General features: G+C 48.6%; 1 long non-coding RNA gene and 1 pseudogene across 1 annotated transcript in view; one reads left to right on the top strand and one right to left on the bottom strand.

Annotated features, from left to right (window-relative positions):
* Positions 1-18,363, bottom strand: part of LOC110345987 (uncharacterized) — a 48,079-nt gene extending 29,716 nt beyond the window's left edge. Inside the window, exon 1 of the long non-coding RNA XR_015446464.1 lies at positions 15,379-18,363. This is a non-coding gene — a long non-coding RNA (uncharacterized LOC110345987). The remainder of the gene's footprint in view (positions 1-15,378) is intronic.
* LOC101707201 (dnaJ homolog subfamily C member 14 pseudogene) lies at positions 1,559-3,608 on the top strand (annotated as a pseudogene).
* Positions 18,364-18,369: the final 6 nt, after the last annotated feature.

Raw genomic sequence — 18,369 nt, forward strand, 5'->3', positions numbered from 1 at the left:
CAGCGCACCTGGACCCTCTGTGTCCCCTTGCTTTCCATCTGTGTTCAATGGCATCTCACCTAGTTGGGGGGATTCTCCACCGTCACATTCATCAGATTCACCTGGAGAGCTTGCAAAAACAGATTGTTGGGCCATGACCATAATTTCTGACTCTAGATCTGGAGGGGACTGGGGACTCAGTATTTCTTACAGGCTCCTGGATGGTGGTAATGTTCTTGGCCCAAGGTCTGTACCTTGCTAGTCTATTTTATTTTAACGGACTATACATGGCCTTAATGCAAGGGTGGTGAACTCTCTCGCATTTGGAATCTCTTACAGGAATTTTCTTTCCTTATCAGGGTCTTATCTAAAACTGTGAAGTCACTCTTGCTACTCCCTGAGTGGAGGCGCTAATTCTCCGGGATGAAGGCAGGGAAGCTGGTTACCTGCATTGCTCCTATGCCACTTTGGAACCCTCGATTCCCCATCCCTGTATACGAACCGCTTCTCCCAGGTGCACACGATCTGGTTAGCGGCACCTTCTCCCCTCCTCTTGGCTACCATAGGGATGCTCTTCCATCACTGAAACCCTCAGCACCTGGTTTAGTCATCATGCCAAGTGCTGCTGTTCTTACAGGTGACTTAAATGTAAACACAGGCAATATACTACAATCCATCATTTCCTTACCTCATTTCTATTGACCTTCTGCATCATCCAATTCCACCATCCACACGGTCAGAAATCCCCAGAACTGAGCGGGAGTGGGAGGCGGAGCCAGGGGAGCTGCTCTCATAGTTCCCCCGGGCCCCAAGGCCCAGCTGCTCGAGGGGGAGGAGTTACCGACGGTCTTCGGCCCCAGAACATACCATGAGGGCTGTGACCTAAAACCCTCCGGAAGCCCCCGAAGCACCTGGGAGAAAGAGGGTTGTGTGGAGCCCATCACAGTGGTGGTGCCTCCCTCAGGACTTTAGGACCCGCCGCGGATCCTGAAATATTTGCATTCTCAGGACTCAGGGACTGCTCCTAATGGTACCCACTGCTTCACGGAACACTCTGGTCCTATGTACAAACAGCCCCCAAATCCCGCCCACTGGTCGGATCCAAGCCATGGCTCCCCAAGGGGTCCAGGACCACCTAGGGAAGGAGAGGACCCTGATCAGAGTGAGTTATCTTCAGAAGAGTCAGGAGGGGACCAGGAACTCTCAAAGAGTGAGGCTGGGTACCATGAGGATGGGAACCCTTCTTTTCTTTCCATTCCATCTGCTTGTAACTGCCAGGGAACCCCTGGAATCCCACAAGGGCCTTACTCTGAGGGAGATGGCTCTTCTAGCAATTTTTGCCACCATTGTATGTCTCCAACCTTGGGGGAAGATGAAGAATTGGAAGAGGAATATGACGATGAGGAACCTCTTAAATTTCCAAGTGAATTTTCACGGGTGTCCAGCGGGAAAAAAACCACCATCCCGGAGACAGTGGCACCGTTTTCTGACCAAGGAGTATAATCGGGAGAGTGGACACCGAGATCCTAGGGCCCCTGGCCCACATCGGCTGGGCCAGAAACAAAGTCAGACAGATAAGCGCAGAGGCCTGGGGTTGTGGGGAGCAGAAGAACTATGTCAGCTTGCACAGGCAGGCTTCTAGTCATTGATTGAACTGCTGGTGTTGGTGGGAGAGTACATGGAAACTTGTGGCCATCTCATCTGTGCATGCAGGCAGCTGAAAGGCAGTGATTTGGAACTTTGTCGAGTTTGGGTGGGAGCCTGGGCAGGACGGCTAGGGGGCTGGGCCCTGGTAGCGTTCCAATTTCTAAACCAGGGGTTTTACTATGGGGCAGGGCTGTTCACCCATTTTCTTAGGCTAATGGGTGCTTTGCTGCTCCTGGGTCTGGCCCTCCTTTTGGGCCGTCTCCAGTTGGGCTGGCAGTTTCTGGTGGGCCGGGGTGACCAGTTAGGCTGGAGTGATAAGGCCATCAGGCTGTTTTCATGGCTGGATTCTCCCACCTTGCAGTGTTGCTTCACTCTGCTGAGAGATAGTAGGCCATGGCAGCAGCTGGTAAGAATAGTTCAGCGGGGTTGGCTGAAATTGCCCTGGTTCAAGCAGAGGACTAATAGCCAAGGGAATGCACCTGTAGCTAGTGGGTGGTACCGCCAGCCTGAAGAGGAAGTGGCTTGACTCTTGACCATAGCTGGGGCTCCTGAGGATGAGCTAAACCCTTTCCATGTGCTGGGGGTTGAAGCCACTGCATCAGATACTGAACTAAAGAAGGCCTATAGGTAGCTGGCAGTGATGGTTCATCCTGATAAAAATCATCATCCCCAGGCTGAGGAGGCCTTCAAGGTTTTAAGGGCAGCATGGGACATTGTCAGCAACCCTGAAAGGCGGAAAGAATATGAGATGAAACGAATGGCAGAGAATGAGCTGAGCTGGTCAGTGAATGAGTTTCTGTCCAAGCTGCAAGATGGCCTCAAGGAAGCAATGAATACTATGATGTGTAGTCGATGCCAAGGAAAGCATAGGAGGTTTGAAATGGACCGGGAACCTAAGAGTGCCAGATACTGTGCTGAGTGTAACAGGCTGCATCCTGCTGAGGAAGGAGACTTGGGCAGAGTCAAGCATGTTGGGGCTCAAGATCACTTACTTTGCGCTGATGGATGGAAAGGCCTACGACATCAGCCCAGAGTGGGCTGGGTGTCAACATGTGGGAATCTCTCCAGGTACCCACAGAGTTCCCTGTCACATCTCACTTGGCTCCCGGATCCCAGGCACCAGTGGTTGGCAGAGAGCCCCCTCAGATGCCCCTCCTGCTGACCTTCAGGATTTCTGGAGCCGCATCTTTCAAGTACCCCCAGGCCAGATGTCCAAGGGGAGCTTCTTTGGGGCTCCTCAGCCTGGCTCTGGGGCCACTGAAGCCTCCAAGCCCAACAGCACAGTACCCAAGGGAGAAGCCAAGCCAGAGAGGCGGAAGGAAGTGAGGCGGCCCTTCCAACGCTGACTCCCCTTCTCTGCTCTCCTCAAATCGACGTCAGGGAGTCAGGAGGGCTGTGTACAGCACAGAATGGAGTTTGATTTGTGTATTTTAAAAGATTTTAAACAGGGAAATTTTAAGCCTAAATTGTTCACTAGTACTTTAGGAAGCCCCTAAACCACTGTTCCTCTTCCTCAGCACCCGGGAACTGAGTCTTGTCTTCTGACAATGCCAAAGAAATAGGGACGGCTCGAGCAAAGAACCTAGGGCCTGGACCCGGGCTGGACAGTATATGCCTTTGAGGGGTGGGGTGAGTATTTCTCCAGGGTTGGTATGCCTTTGTCATGTCATTTGCCTGTACAGCAGATGGTCCCTCGCCCTTTTAAGCCGAGTCTATCTTATTTCTGGGTTCATTTTAGGGGAGAGTCTCCATGACCCCGATAAACTACTTAAGAGACAGAACAAGGAAGCATGCAGCCCTAATTTTGGAGATGCACAGAGTTCAGAAAGTGGAAACTCTGAATTTTTTTCCGACTTTCACCTTGTGGGTAAATCACCCAACTGCAGGCTTACTGTTGCAAGAATGGCCAAAATTAATAATTTTTAAAAAGCAGACTCATGCCCTCTGCCCTTGGGTAAGGGAGAATGACTAGGGAGTTCTCACAAGCCCCCTTGTTATCCAAGGGTTTGTATTTAAGTTTGTTCATATTTATATGTACATATCTATTTAAAGCCAGGGGATTATCTTTCTATAAATATATAACTGGCAAAAAGAAATCCCCAGAACTACTCTGCCCTGGAGTAACATATTTACTCTGAGTTCTCTTTCCTCTCCTGCCAGGCTTCCCCACCCAGTGACTCCCCTCCAGCAGTTTCACACCTACAGTGCCCACACAGCTCAACTCACTCCCTTCTCCAACTTAGAGATCAAATTATCTACACCGATACCAACAACTCCCTTCTTCCATTATCCTCCCACTAGTTCGCTCAACAAAAACCAACCCCTCACCCTTTCTGCATCTTTTCCCTGTCTTGCCCATGCAACACCATGGAAGAAAAAAATCACTCAGTGGCCAAGAATGGTCCCACCATAAACCCCAAGTCTTCAAGACCTTTCAACACCTACAACCACCTTCCTGTTTCCCCAATCATGGTGATAACTCAAGCTTTTTCTACTCTCCTTTAATTTCCACTCCTCTCTTCAGTCGATCCTGCATTCACAGAGGAAATCCATAGAAGAGTCTCCATTACGTCCTACCAGCCTGCAGTGTACCCACATCTACACATCTGATTTCTTCCTTGCCTTCTGTTCTAATAGATAATGACACCCTTCTTTTGGCCTAAGGCCACCCTCTGCCCCAAGCACCACGTCCACCCCAGGCTCCCTGGAAGCTCGTTCTGTGAGGTTCACCTCTCCTCCGTCCTCAACACCATATATTCATGCATCTTCTGCTCTTATCAAAGCCCCTTCTCAACCCCATGCACCTCCTTTAGCTACTGCCCTCTCTTTCCTACACCCAGAGACCAACTTCCAGAAAATGGACTCTGTTCTCCCCACCCCTACTTCTGAATCTCCCTCACTCCTCATCCACTGCAAGCCCCACCCCTGCCCCACTCACCAAACTGCTCTCCGGGTGACCATCAATCCTTTTTCTTTCTCTCTCCAAACTGAACTCTGGGATGCAGCTGCATACTTGGGTGCAGCAGGCACCTCCAACTCCACACGTGTGGAACTGAGCTTGTCCTCCGCCCTTCCGCCATAGCCCTCCTCCACGCCCCATGTCAGGGAATGTTGTTGCTACTCCACAGCGGATGAAACAAAACCTTGCCCATGCTATCCTCCTCGGCACCCCAGCAGACTCCACAGGCTCAGTGAGCAGCAGAATGGCCAGCACCTAGGGTGAGGTAACTTGCATCTCTCGTCGGGTTACTGCTATAGCGGGTCTCACGATAGCTGGTCCTGCCTCACAGTAGCCAGAATCTTGGATCCTTGCTTCAGACCCTAAACTGAAGCTCTTCGTTACTCAGAATAACATTCACATCCCTTCTCATCTACACAGCCCTTCTATCCGAAGCCCACATGGGCCCCTCCAACCTCTCCCTCACCCTGCATCCCCACACCCTGCATTACTCTCCAGTCCTTCACCAGGCTTCTGCCATCTTTCGTCCTTTACAACCTAAAATCCACTCTACCTCCTTAATTCCTTCCCATGCTTAGAGTGTTAGCTTAGCCATTGCTCCCTGTGGGGAAACCTCCCTAGAGCCTTGGTCATGCAGTGCTTCCTGCCATTGCGTTGTGCCTTGTCCTTTGTCATAGCACTTCGTACGCAGGATCACCCCTTCAAAGGGGCGTCTGTGTGGTTGCCTTTATGTCCTTTATGCCCAGCTGTCCTCCACAGGTACTTAAAGAAATATATGAATGGAAGGACTTACCCAAGGGGAGACAGAGCAAGCCATCCCAGAATAATACGAGCAACTGGGTGTATAAATACGCAACAACAGTGAGCACATAATTCGTGTGAAACTTGCATGTTTTTTCCTCTGACCTGAAGTTGGCAACAGAGTCCCCTGACACAGGCACATGATTACATACGCATTTTCCCTCTGTTCCCCTAAAACTGCAGCATCAGCTTATAATAGTCACAGCCAGAAGTCTCACTCGGCCGTTCCTCTGAACCAAGCTGTGTTCGCCAAAACACGAATGTCCTGTAAGGTGGTAATGGCAATTCCACAAATGCAATCACTCAAAGTAAGAGCGAACTGAACATCAAGGAAAATACAGCTTTCACAGAGCACGGTGTGGAAAATGCTGCTCCACAGAATTCAGTCAGAAATGGCCCCATTGAGGTTGCCTGGGCTCAGTGCCTGTGTTGTGTCGGGCAGCCCTGTCACAGGGGTCTGGAAGGGGTCACTCTGTGCTCATCCGGCTGTCTTTATGCCACATTCTCATCTCCACTGCTCTCAACACCTTGTCATCACTCCCCTAAAATGAACTAGGATCCAATCTCACCTTGAATTGCAGCTGATTCCACTAAAATACATCACCAGGGACAATGACAAGATCTGGAGCGATAAAGCATCATTTGGGAAACATGTTCCCATGATACATAATAGGCCGCCACCTAGATACACACTCTTCTTCCTGAATTATGAGTCTGTACTTACAATTAAAAGGAAGTTTGGAATATGGGAACAAAGAAAGCCAGGCATTTATATGGGCAAATGTGTCGAGTTACTGGCCGAAAACATGGAAATCTGGAAGTGTTCAGACCACGGCGTCATAGATGGCTCCACCTGCGGCTGAAACGGAGATGGGCAAGGTCTCAAATATCTGAGCCATTCTGAGGTGAAACAGGGAGCTTCTGATACTATTCTGTGTGGCTTCAGAAAATAAAATCTAGCATGAAAGTAAATGATAACGGAGAGATGGAGTAAAGATGTTTAAGAAAACCGCATCTCTAAATAGCCTCAGGCACTCCCTGCTATTTCCAACTTATGGCCCCCGTGGCTCACTCGCATTACCTCTTGGCATAATTAGCCCTCTTCTCTTCTCTAGTTCATCTAACAATTTTAGTACTAATCTGAAAATTCCACAACAGTGAAGTTATCTTTTCTACTTTTAGGGTTAAAGGATTGATTAATTTAGAAAGAGTAATTTTCTCCCAATTCACCACTTTCCCAAAAAGAAAGGGGGGACCTCATTACTTTATACTTTTATACAAAGAAGAGGAAATGTGTAACATAAGAAAGGGGAAGTTAGGATGTAACACTTGTTGGGCCGGATATTTAGCTCAGCGGTGCTGCTGCCAGCCTCAAAAGCGCAAGGTTCTGAGTTCGAGCTCTGGTACCAAAATAAAAAGATATAACCTTTGTTATGCCTTGTGTCTACCGGCCCCCAAAGAGTCATGCAATCCCAGTGGGGCTTTTCAGAGATGGTGGGTCTGGAGTGTGCGGTGCGAGTGCCACCCGCCCTCAGGCCAAGTAACCCGGATAAAATGTAAGGGTCAGAAAGGGTCACTGCTTGCTGCCCCCTGCCTGCCTGCTCCGCCCCGCCCCGCCCCTCTGCCAGGCCACCCCCCGCCGGAGCCAGCCGACTTCGGGTGTCGGGTATTTTGTCTCAGCAATGAGAAAAGTAAGACAACATTTGACAACATTCAAACGATAATCCTGATTTTAAAAAACAAAGTGAAGTTTTCATAACCTGATATAGGGATAGACATATTAAAAACCTATAGCAGATGTATTTTTTAACTGCAAAAAGTGAGAAGCACTCCTTTTAAAATTAAGAACAAGGAAAGGACATTCATTACCACCATTCTTATTAAATAGTACATTGAAGGTCTCAGCCAGTATAGAGAAGAAAAATAAGATAAAATTTCAAAAAGAAAACTGTCTGGATTTTTCCGTGGCTCCTGTAATAAATCAACATTCAGCAGCTTCAAACAACACAAATTTGATATCCTGCAGTTCCATAGTCCAGAACAGTAAGATCTCACTGCGCTGGGGCTGGGGATTTAGCTCAGTGGTTCTGCCTCCTACCTCGAAAGTGCAAGGACTTGAGTTCGATCCCCCATACCAAAAAAAAATCTCACTGTGCTAAAAATCGAGGTGTCCGCAGGGCTCTAGGGCACATGGGAGCAATTGGTGCCCTGCCCTGTCCAGCAGCTGTGGCCGCCACCTCCCAGGCCCCTAGCGCCTCCCTTGCTCGTCTGCAGAGTCTGCAGCCTGCACCAGGCCCCTGCAGGTGGCCAACCCTCAGCTTGTCCTCTCCGACCTCCCTCTTCATCTGGGGTCCTTGTGATTGCACCGAGCCCACCCAGATGACCAGGATGAGCTCGCCACTCTCAGGCCAGCCAGCCAGCCATTGTCATTCCATTCATAGCCCCAGCTCCTCATTGACACGCAGCACAACATACGCACAGCTGCCAGGGATTCCGACTGGGCCTCACCGGGCAGCGAGAGTCTGCCTACGATGCTGCGATTACACACAGGTGTTTTAGTTACATAAACAGCAAGCCAAAACGAACTACAAATCACCAGCTCCTGTAATATTAATGTCTTCTAGAAATTATAAATAGCATACACAGCATCACTACTTTTTCATAAAATGACTTTAGGATCTCGTACTTCACATCTTCTAATACTAGCAGAATACATAAAATTCTTATGGTAACACTTAAATATTCATAGTTTCCTATTTGTCATATATATCATATATATTTGGGGGGAAGACAGGATCGCGCTATGTAGTACAGACTGGCCTTGAAGTCACTATGTAGCCAGGCTGGCCTTGAACCTACAGCAATCCTCCTGCCTCAGCTTCTTGAGTGCTGGGATGACAGGCTTACAGGCGTGCGCCACCACACCCAGCTGTTTTCAATTGTTTGCTTTGTTTTGTTTCAGGCAGTTTGAGGATCTCCTGTGGCAGCATGTGACAGGATACTACAGTTACACACTGTCACACTTAGCCCGCATAATTTTACAGCGGAAAGTAAACATCACTCTCCCTCTTTAACAAGTAAAGCTGAGACTCAGAGAAGAGGGATCCAGGCCCCAGGTTGTCGGGCACATCACAGAGAGGACTTCCATGCGGACAAATGTGACCACTCCCCCCTCACCAGCCCTCTGCCTGCCTTGGTCCCCACGATGCTCCTTCCAGTACGGGGAGCATAGGACTCGGGGCGAGACGTCGGAGAGCAAAGGATAGCGCCTTATCTCCATGACCCTTCCTACTTCAAGCCCGAACTCCTCTCATTCTTCCTGGTTTTCCTAATGTCCACATGAGATGATTACGGTAATTAATATTTCTAGTTGAGAAAAATGTCCAAGGAGGATGCGCGACCTAGGCAAGGGGACGCACTATGGGCAGCAGACCAGGAGCAGGACCTCCGAACACCTAGGACAGTGCCCTCCCAGCGGGCTGAGGAGCATGAGGGCCTCTTTAACTTGTATTTTCCACCAGATGTCGGGGGGCAAAGAAAATCCTAAGGACAAGGAAAGGACATTCCATATCACCCTTCTTATTAAATAGTATATTGAGGGTCTCAGCCAGTATAGAGAAGAAAATTTTCATCATTTTCTCCCGAGCTAATCTCTTCCTCACCTCCTGCTTAATAATAAATTATTTCCAGAATGTTCTCCATTGATATTTGCAAAGTTTCTTGCCCTCCAAAAGACTTTAGCGTTGGAAAACCCAGTTCCTGGAGCCAAGGAGACTAAAGGTGAAATCTCTTCAACCACTTACTAATGGGAGTTAGCTGAGCTTAGTGGGCCTCGGTTGCCCAGTCTGTAAAATGGGAATGATGAAATCACTCGGCAGGGTGTGTGTGTGATATTAATGAGTTAACCCACAGACGGTGCTGGTCAGAGCCTGGCCCACAGCAGCACTCAAGAGACCCAGCTGCTGCTCTCCCAGAGAGAGGCCCAGCTTGTCCACCACCTTCTGTAGTAAGCATGTAGCGATTAGACAGCTCCACTCTCTCCTAAGAAGCTAAATGCTTTCTCTTCCCCAAAGCGTCCGACACACTAAGGCCTGAGCACCAATTCTGATACAAAAGCTAAGGACAAAAAGGTATTTTCTTCAACTAAATTGAGTTCAAAGAGTGTTACCACCCCCCAACACCTGACCAGTTTGCTCTTCAGGCAAAATCAGCTTTGGGCAGGATCTAGGACTGTCAGGAACGAGCAAGGAGGGGGAAACCACCAGAAGACAGCTGTGGGAGACACAGAAGCAGAGGTGAGGAAATGGGAAGAGGACAAGAGGCCGAAGGGTCGGGAGGGCTGGGAAGGGGAGGGGAGAAAAAAGAATGGAGAAGAGCTACGTACGCGTGTGGACCAGCTCCCAAGGTAAATGTGATCATGCACTGATAAACATGTACTAATAAAAACGTACTAATAAGCCACATGATAGATCAACATGTACTGAAAAGGAAGAAAAAGAACTATGGGAATAGAGGCATTTTGCTTCATTTTCACCCATATTGTTTGCACAGTCTTGTCAACCACGCTGGAATTCCAAGTGTTTTTCTCAAGCAATTCCACGTACCAGGACACTCACATAACCCTGAGTTGTGTACTCCAAACCTGTCACTGTACAACACAGTGTAATATTAACAAAGACGAAGAGATTATTAAAACCTAGCTTCAACTTCAACTTTATCAATAAGCAACACACAAAAGAGTTCACTGATACAATCATGGGCACAGCCAATTGCAGGCCTCTCTGACTTCCTAGCAATTCTGTGCATGTTTGCATTCTTGTGCCAATATTTGCATCTTGGCTAAACACAGGAAGCATTATTATATAAAAAAGAGCACAGGAAGAAGTCGCTATGCAACTCCACGCTACTGGGGAGATTCGTCAGACTCACATGCACCTAAGTTGTTTTCCTAGCACCAGTGACAGCTTTCCAATGCACTGGAAACACTCCTGTTCTTCTAAGTTTTTAAGGCCAGGGACATGAATTGCAGTGATCCACCAACATGTCCAAATCTAACTGGCAACTTGGCTTTACACATGTGAGCACCAGGTGACCAAATCTGGGTTACACCCTTCAGTTCAACAGCCCTGGGGCTGCTGCCATGCTCTGCACAAACCGGATACTCAGGAATGCATGAGCCACACAAATGTCACTTAATGAGTGTTTATCACAGACCCTGATGCTGAGCCAACCCTTACATGGCCTAACCCTTACAGTTCTGCTGTGAGTCTGGCACTTTATGGTTCTCATTTTACACATTAGAAATCTGAAACTTGGAAATGCTAAGTTATTCATCCAAGCACACAGAGCTAGAAAGTAATGGAGCCAGCATTTGAAACCAGGCACCAGCCTTACCTACAGTGCTAAAACGAACACCCAGTTAGAGATCCATTCGGTGTGCAGGAGAGGACTGTTTGACCAGATCCACAGGTTCTTACATACTGCAAACAAATGTGGCTAGATTCTTGGTAGGAAGCTACACACCCACCCAGAACCCTAAAGGTCTCCCAAACATCTGTCCCTAACATCTGGGACTGGTCTGGAGGGGAACAGGAGGGCGAACTGCTCCCTCTACCTGAAGACCAAACAAAACAGAGCAAGCATGACATTTGCACGTGACAGTCCCCACCACCATACACTTCACATCTCCCAGTCAGCGGGGCCACTGGCTCTTGACGCGTTTCCCGTTTCCAAAAGCTGGCCACAGAAACATAACAGCACTTGTTTTTCTTCCTGAGACTTCTCACATATATTAATTTTTTTAGTGAAAGGATCATGTAAGAAATAAAAAGTCCAAGGAAGACATTAATACTTATGTGAGTTTTATTTAATGATCCCATTAAATTGTAATGTTTCAATGAAGCTATAACTGTTTCATAAAGTTATGACGGTGAGAAATTATAAACCCTAAATTGATGGTATCCACAATTAACTAGAGAATCCTAGGGCCGGGACTTAGCTCAGTGGTTTTGCTGCCTGCTGCGAAAGTGCAGGGACCCAAGTTCAATTCCCGGTACAAAAAAAAAAAAAAGAATCCTTTTATCTCAAACTATTTAGAGTCTAGGGTAGGGGATGGGGTAGCTCAGTGGCTTAGTATGTGCAAGGCCCTGGGTCTGATCCCCGAACACACACACAAACTACAACATATTTAGTCTTATCAACGACTACGGAGCACAGCATTGACCCCTGGGAATAACTGGTATATACAAAGGATCCAAACACATTTACATAGAATTGAAGAGTTTATTCAGAGCATGAGCGAAATGGAGTAGACCTTATTCCTGCTTCAGTGATGTTTGATGCAGGGCAGGTGCTGTAGCACACACCTGTAATCCCAGCTACTCAGGAGGCTGAGGCAGGAGGATTGCAGCTCAAATTCCACCTTAATGAGATCTTGTCTCAAAGTAAAAAGGGCTGGGCTGTAGCTCCGTAATAGAGTGCTTGCCTAGCATATCTGAGACCTGAGTTCAATCCTCAGTAAGAAAAGACGCAAAAAAAGGAAATAATTCAATCAGTTGAATCAAGATTTTTCTGTTGTTTGAGCTCTTTGAAGTAGACATTCTAAACATGAAACTGAAAACTGTTCAGAATTTGTCCATTTTCCTAGGATCCCCCATCTTTTTTCCTGCATTAACTACAGACCCCATACTACAAGAAAATCATAATCTGATTGAGTTTTTAAAGGACATTCTACCTTTTTCAGACCTGATTTCCCACGAATGCTATGCTGATCAATAGACTAATCTTAGCCTAGTGCAGAGCCCTGAGGCAAGAGCAGGTCTTACCCACGGCTCGCCAACAGAGGGCAGGCCCTGAGCGGCCAGAAAAGTCCTGCAGCCTCCCATGCCCTTGAGTCCAGCCCTCTCACAAGCTCACACTAAGATCATGCCAGCAAGCCCTTCTGCTAGCGCCCCGAAGTCGAAGCCACTTACTTGAACTGTTTTCTCTACATCTACACTTTATCTTTCAATGTCCTCTTCTTAAGAAAATATCGAAAAGCAACCAAATAAGCCAATGAAATGTTCCTACCACCCCAATACCCAACTAAGACGGGGCCAAGACACCCTGCAGACAGCCAGCGTTTTCCCAGTAAATCCCAGGAAAGATAGGTACTTGATGAAATCCAGAGATCAGGGTGGTAATTAACATACAGGCTTACATTTCAGTTTTAAATGGATAAACTCAACACATGTTTGCCCCCTTGATTGTTCATGAATCCTTGATTTTTAAAAATTATATTAATTATATAGGTGCTTTTTGAAATAGTAATGCCACATTTTGCAGAGTCACTTTTTTGAGACAAGTTCAGGCTGTCCTTGAACTCATTATGTAGCCCAAGCTGGCCTCGAACTCATGAAGTTCCTCCTGCCTCAGCTTCCCGAGTGCTGGGATCACAGGTGTGCACCACCATGCCTGCCCTACAAAGTGACCTTTATCAAGCAGATAGAAGGTTCTAAAAGTTCATCTAATATAAAATTTCATTATGTTCAAAAGATGAAATTGGGCTTTTTTCCCCCTTCCCCTGCCCTCCCTTCAACCTCTCCACCCCTCCCTGTTTACAAAGGTTTTGTTTCCATTTTTTCATTTTCTCATATTGACTCCAGGAAAGAAGGGATTCGTTTATGTGCTTATTTATTTTTGCTTTCTTTCTCAACCTATCTTCCCAAACCCCACACTTCACTTAAGTGGAAAACATTTTAGCACTGAATATATTCTAAGCATTAGCATAAAATTAAGGAAATAAAGTTGATGCCTCCAATATATATGCAACCTATATAAACAAACAAAAACCTATTGCAGTGAGAGCGAACCTTTTAGAGACTACAACCCCAAACACCTTTCTTTATCACAGAGTGCCAACACTGCAATTAAACCTGAATATCTGATGCTCAGCTGCTGGGGTGACTTGGCTCGTGCACTGACAGAGAGGGTTTCTTGTGCCCGCTGCAGCACACGTGCCATAGGTTTGCCACCACTGCCCTATTGGAATACCCGGGCAGCATAAAATAAATTCTATATTAAAGACACAAAGAAAGTGTTTTGAAGGAAAACTGTGAGCTTATATCAAACAGTCCTTGAACTAAGGGTCTTAAACGGAACAGTACTCTTCTATTGGTGGTCTTTAAAAGCTGAATCTCAGATTTCTTAGCAAGCGAATACATCCTGATTGCAGTTTAGTGGAGCTTCCGGTATACATGCAAATGAATTTGTCCATGCAAATGGATTTTTACATATATAATATTTTATAAGCCGAGGGTGGTGGTGCACTCCTGTAATCTCAGCACCCTGGGAGGCTGAGGCAGGAAGATCATAAGTCTGAGCCCTGCCCAGGCAATTCTCCAATTTAATGAGACCCTGTCTCAAAATGAAAATAAAGACTGAGGATGTAGGTCCATGCTAAGTCCCTGGGTTCAATCCCAGTACCCCCCGCATTGTACTAGTAAAGGGACAAAAGTACTGGACAGGCAAGCGCAAGGTCCTGAGTTCAATCCTTGGTACCACACACAAAAAAAGAAAAAGTACTGGACAAGTAGAGCAGGACCTGTCCAGGACCAGACAGAGTCCAGGGGCTGTCCCCTGAACCAAGGGGAGCGGTGGACCACAGTGAACTCCGAGGGGCCCAAAGGGGAGGTTTCCGGTAGACCTGCCCAGATGTGCAGACTCTCCGGGAAGAATGTACAGCAATGAGGCCACAGGAGCAGATCAGACTCTTGCCGTCCGTCTCTTGATTCCTAGCTGCTTACAGGGGTCACAAAGTTTGAGAATTCCAGAAAGAACCGTCCTCAGGAAATAAAGGAAAGTGTACTTCCTTTTTTAAGCTTCACAGGCACCACAATATATTATCTTAAGCCCTTTCTATAATTCCAAAGTTATCCAAATCTAAAGCACCCAGACAGTTGGAATCCACACAATCTCTGGGAAAACCCTAATATCCCTCATCAAATCACACACAACGGCTGATAGTTAGCAGCATTTGACAAGCACGCATTTGCAACCACTCTTGCCCCGGTGCCGCTGTGGTGGGCATCGGTCCTCCAATTTCCTGTACTGAAACTGAATCCCGGGGCAAAGCAGAAAGGGTGGAACCTGAGAAGCCCTCGAGGGTGGCAGGAGGAGGAAGGCAGCAGGCTAGAGCCCTGGGGACTGAGTGGCAAGAGGACACCAGGACACACAAAGGCATGCTCCCGTCTCCTGCCATGGGACCTCACCCCAAGGTCACCCGCAGACGTGGCCCTCGGCCCTGAGCCTTAGATGTCCGCAGCCTTGGGCATCTGTAACCGCAGAAAACAGACTAATACATTGCCTCACCCAAATGTTACCACACTCATTCTGTCATCTGAATGCTACAGTCTCTGATGACCAGCTTGGGGACTTGAACCCGCTTGAGCAAATGCCCACAGAGAGGGAGGGAGGGGCCAGAACCCAAGCTTTTGGCCCAGCTGCCGCAGGTCGGCCAGGAGAGCTCGGGAGGGCTCTCGGCACATGCGGTACCTTTGAATTCCAAAACTACAGCACAGCACAGGCTGCCGGGCTTCCAGGGCTGGAAACCCCCAGCCCTCCTTGGAGTCTGAATTCCATTCTGCCCACCTCTGCCTCCAGAACCCATGGCCAGGCCATTTCTTTCCTGAGGCCAAAGACTACTGGGGCCAGGCAGTGTCACAAAACGAAGCTGTCTTTTCCCTTTTCATGGACTCATAACTGTAATCAGACCGGTTACCCAAACTCTGCCCGGCAGGCTGCCTGGGGTGGCTGGTGTGCCTCCCACTCTGAAAACAGAAACAGATCCCATACAAAGGCAAACACAAATGAACTACTGACCCGCTCTCAATTCAGGAAAAGTGCAACAATGCTTCCCCTCCTCAAACAAGAACTCAGAATGGTGATCTGCGCTCCTAAAGACAGCCCAGGTGGTGGGGAAGAAGTCTCCCTCTGTGCCCACAAGAGTGACTTACCCGACTCCAGCTCCGAGTTCAAGATCCCTCAGAGTTCCAGTTTCCTTGTGCCGTCGTCAGGTGAAGGCTGTGGGTCCCCAGTTCTGGGATGAGCCCAGGAACAGTGGGTTGCAGTGCTACCAGAGACAAATCCCTGGCCAGAAGCAGCTGGCTACAAACACAAAGCTTCCCAAGTGGTCAAGTTATTTCCAAATCCAAGTCAACTCGCTCTCCTTGGACCAGGCCCAATGGACAGAGGACAAGCAGTTGGCACACAAAATGTACCATCTGAAGCCAGCAAGATGGAGAAGAGCAGGCCCTCTACCTGCTATCCTTCCGAAAGGCCATCTTGACGCAGGTGTTACGCTTCTTTTATCTTTAGGGGAAATAATCGAGGAAACCTGGTTACACTTAATCTGTTGATTTGTATGTCTTGAGAAGGTGGAGGATTAGGGAAGCGTCTGTAAAACAGCCCTGTGCTGCTACTTGATGTGATTAACTCGGGCAGCAAGCTCGGGGAGCCATGGGCTTTGCTAGCAAAGGGTTACGTAAGCGTGGCCACGCCACCAAGACCAGACGTTTCACGCATGTAAGGACAACCATGACAGCCAGCACTTATCAAGGACTGGTGGCAACGCCAGCAGTTTTCAGGGCTTCAGTGTTGCTCCTTTGACCTTCCCCCAATCCGGGATGCTCCGATCCACTCCCGCTGTGGGCCTACGCCTGGAATCCCAGCTGCGCAGGCTCAACATGGCGCTTAGGGAGCACAGCCTTGGCTCAGGGGGTGACAGGGCTGCATCCAAGCCAGCACCTCAGAATGAAGTATCAACCAGGTCTGGTCTTTAAAAGAGAACCTGGAAAGGTTTACCTTACTGCCCTTTTCTTTCACTGGGCCTGTTTCCCCTAGGAAGTTGCCCTCTTTCTCCCTCACCTCTGTCTCCAGAGCAAGGATGCGCCTCCCTTCCTGGCCCACAGCCAGTCACTGAGGCAGCCCCAGACCCAGAAGGCTTCTCAGGACCCTAACACTTCACAGAGCTCTTTGGGAAGGACGCAGACTCTGGTTTTTCGGCAGTTCCCCAGCTGTGAAGCAGATCACAGACCTTTACATCAGGAGTGCGAGGAATGTGATAACCCCAGGACACAAACACTAAATGCCATGAAAGCCTCACATAGTTAACTCATTTTCAACATGTTAAACTCAGATATGAAATGTGAGATTAGATGTTCCTTTCCTTCTGCCTTAGGAAGGGAACAAACTCGGGGAACCCTGTTGCTCCTAGCCAGCCTCTGCAGCCACTGGAGCCCCCAGGCCAGGAAGAAAGGATTCTGGCTTTTTAGCCTCTTGCAGCCCTGTGGCTCCTTGGTCCTGAATGCAGCCAAGGACATTTCTAGCCTTTTTCATATAAAAAAGTGCATACCCACCAACCAAATGCTGTTGCATAGATGGCTTATTTTTTAAATTCAAAAAATAAAAAAGGGAAAAGAATTTCTTGGGGGTTTTTTTGTAGATAAGATCTTGTTATGTAATGTAGGCTGGCCTCAAACTCACAGCAATCCTCCTGCTTCAGCCTCCCAAATGCTAGGATTACAGGTGTGTCTTCATGCCCAAACAGGAGAGAAATACTTTTTTCATGTGCAGTTTGACTGTGGTCCTCAGACAGACTCTCTCCACCCAAAGTGGCAAACAGCTCTGTCCTAACCCTGTGCTAGCAGAGACTGGCTTGGCGTGTGAGAAAGAGAAGAAACAGGAGAGGCTTGGAAGAAGAGCACTGAGGACAGGGCAGGACAGGACAGCCTAGCGGGAGACGCTCAGGGCCGTCGGGCAGAGCAGAAGGGCAAAACTGACTGCGCTCTCGTCCTGACGAGCTCAAAGCAAGCCTAGGCCTTGGGCAAATCACACAAGCTTCTGTGCCTCAGTTTCCCTCTCTGCAAACCGGGACACCACTATCTATCCACCTGCTGGTGTGACTATCAGAGAGCAGCAGAGCACCCAGCGGATGCCAGTCAGGTGCTCCGAGGGGCAATGCTCAGGCTCTGATTTCCATCACACTGTCACTAAGTGTGACGCTCATTTTTAAATTACTCTCCAAGCCCCTGTTATAGGCCAGGCCCTGGACAAGGGAGTAAGGATTCAGTGGGGGAAAGTCAGAACCAATAACTAGCCCATAGAATTTCAATTCGAGGCTTCAAATGTTTAATAATTCAGTTAGTATAGTATCTAATTGTAATAGTGGAAAGGGACAATAGAGGGAAAAGAGTGTCTTGCTTACTTTCTCATTGGTGAGACATAATACCCAACGTCCATAACTCAAAGGAAGAAAAGTTTATTTAGCTCACAGTTTGTAGAGGTTTCAGTCAGAGCTGGCTGGCTCCCACCAGGGCGGCACCGCAGAGGGGCCTGGTGCACAGGAAGCAGAGAGAGATCAAGGGAGGAGGAGGGAGACAGACCCGCCTGGCCACGCCCCAGTGACCCCGCGCCACCAGGCTGCAGCTCCCAGCACCGCATTCAGGTACCAACTCACCACGGACTAATCCACCACAGGGTCCGCCCTGACCCACTCAGCTCCCTATGGCCCCACCTGCAAGCACACGAGGCCTTGGGGGCATCTGAATAGAAACCATAACATGGGGTGCTATGAAAATGCTCGACAGAGAGAGGCCCACTGGGGCTGCCTCCCCAGGAGTGATGAGGACCCTGGCAGGGTTGAGAAGCCACCACGAGCCAGGCTCGCTGATGCAGAGTTAGCCCGGAAGTGATCCAGGTTGGTGCTACAGTTCCGCTCCAGCCCGGAAGTGATCCCACTTAGTCTTGCGGCGCTGCTTGGGCCACTCTGAGGACCACGCGTGGGAGAGGTCCAAGAGGAAAGCCAGAGCCATAATCCCGAGGTTGTCATTATCCTGCCCAGACCGGGCGACATGGAGACCCGCCTCCAGGCGCCCAGTGACATCAAAGCTCTGCAACCGGCTCGTGGGCTGCGGCGGGAGATCAGTGTCCCCGCACCCAATTTGCTC

The sequence above is a fragment of the Heterocephalus glaber genome, unplaced genomic scaffold (assembly GCF_053883595.1).
Source record: "Heterocephalus glaber isolate CG9 unplaced genomic scaffold, H.glaber_assembly_v1.0 deba00001688, whole genome shotgun sequence".
NCBI lineage: Eukaryota > Metazoa > Chordata > Mammalia > Rodentia > Bathyergidae > Heterocephalus > Heterocephalus glaber.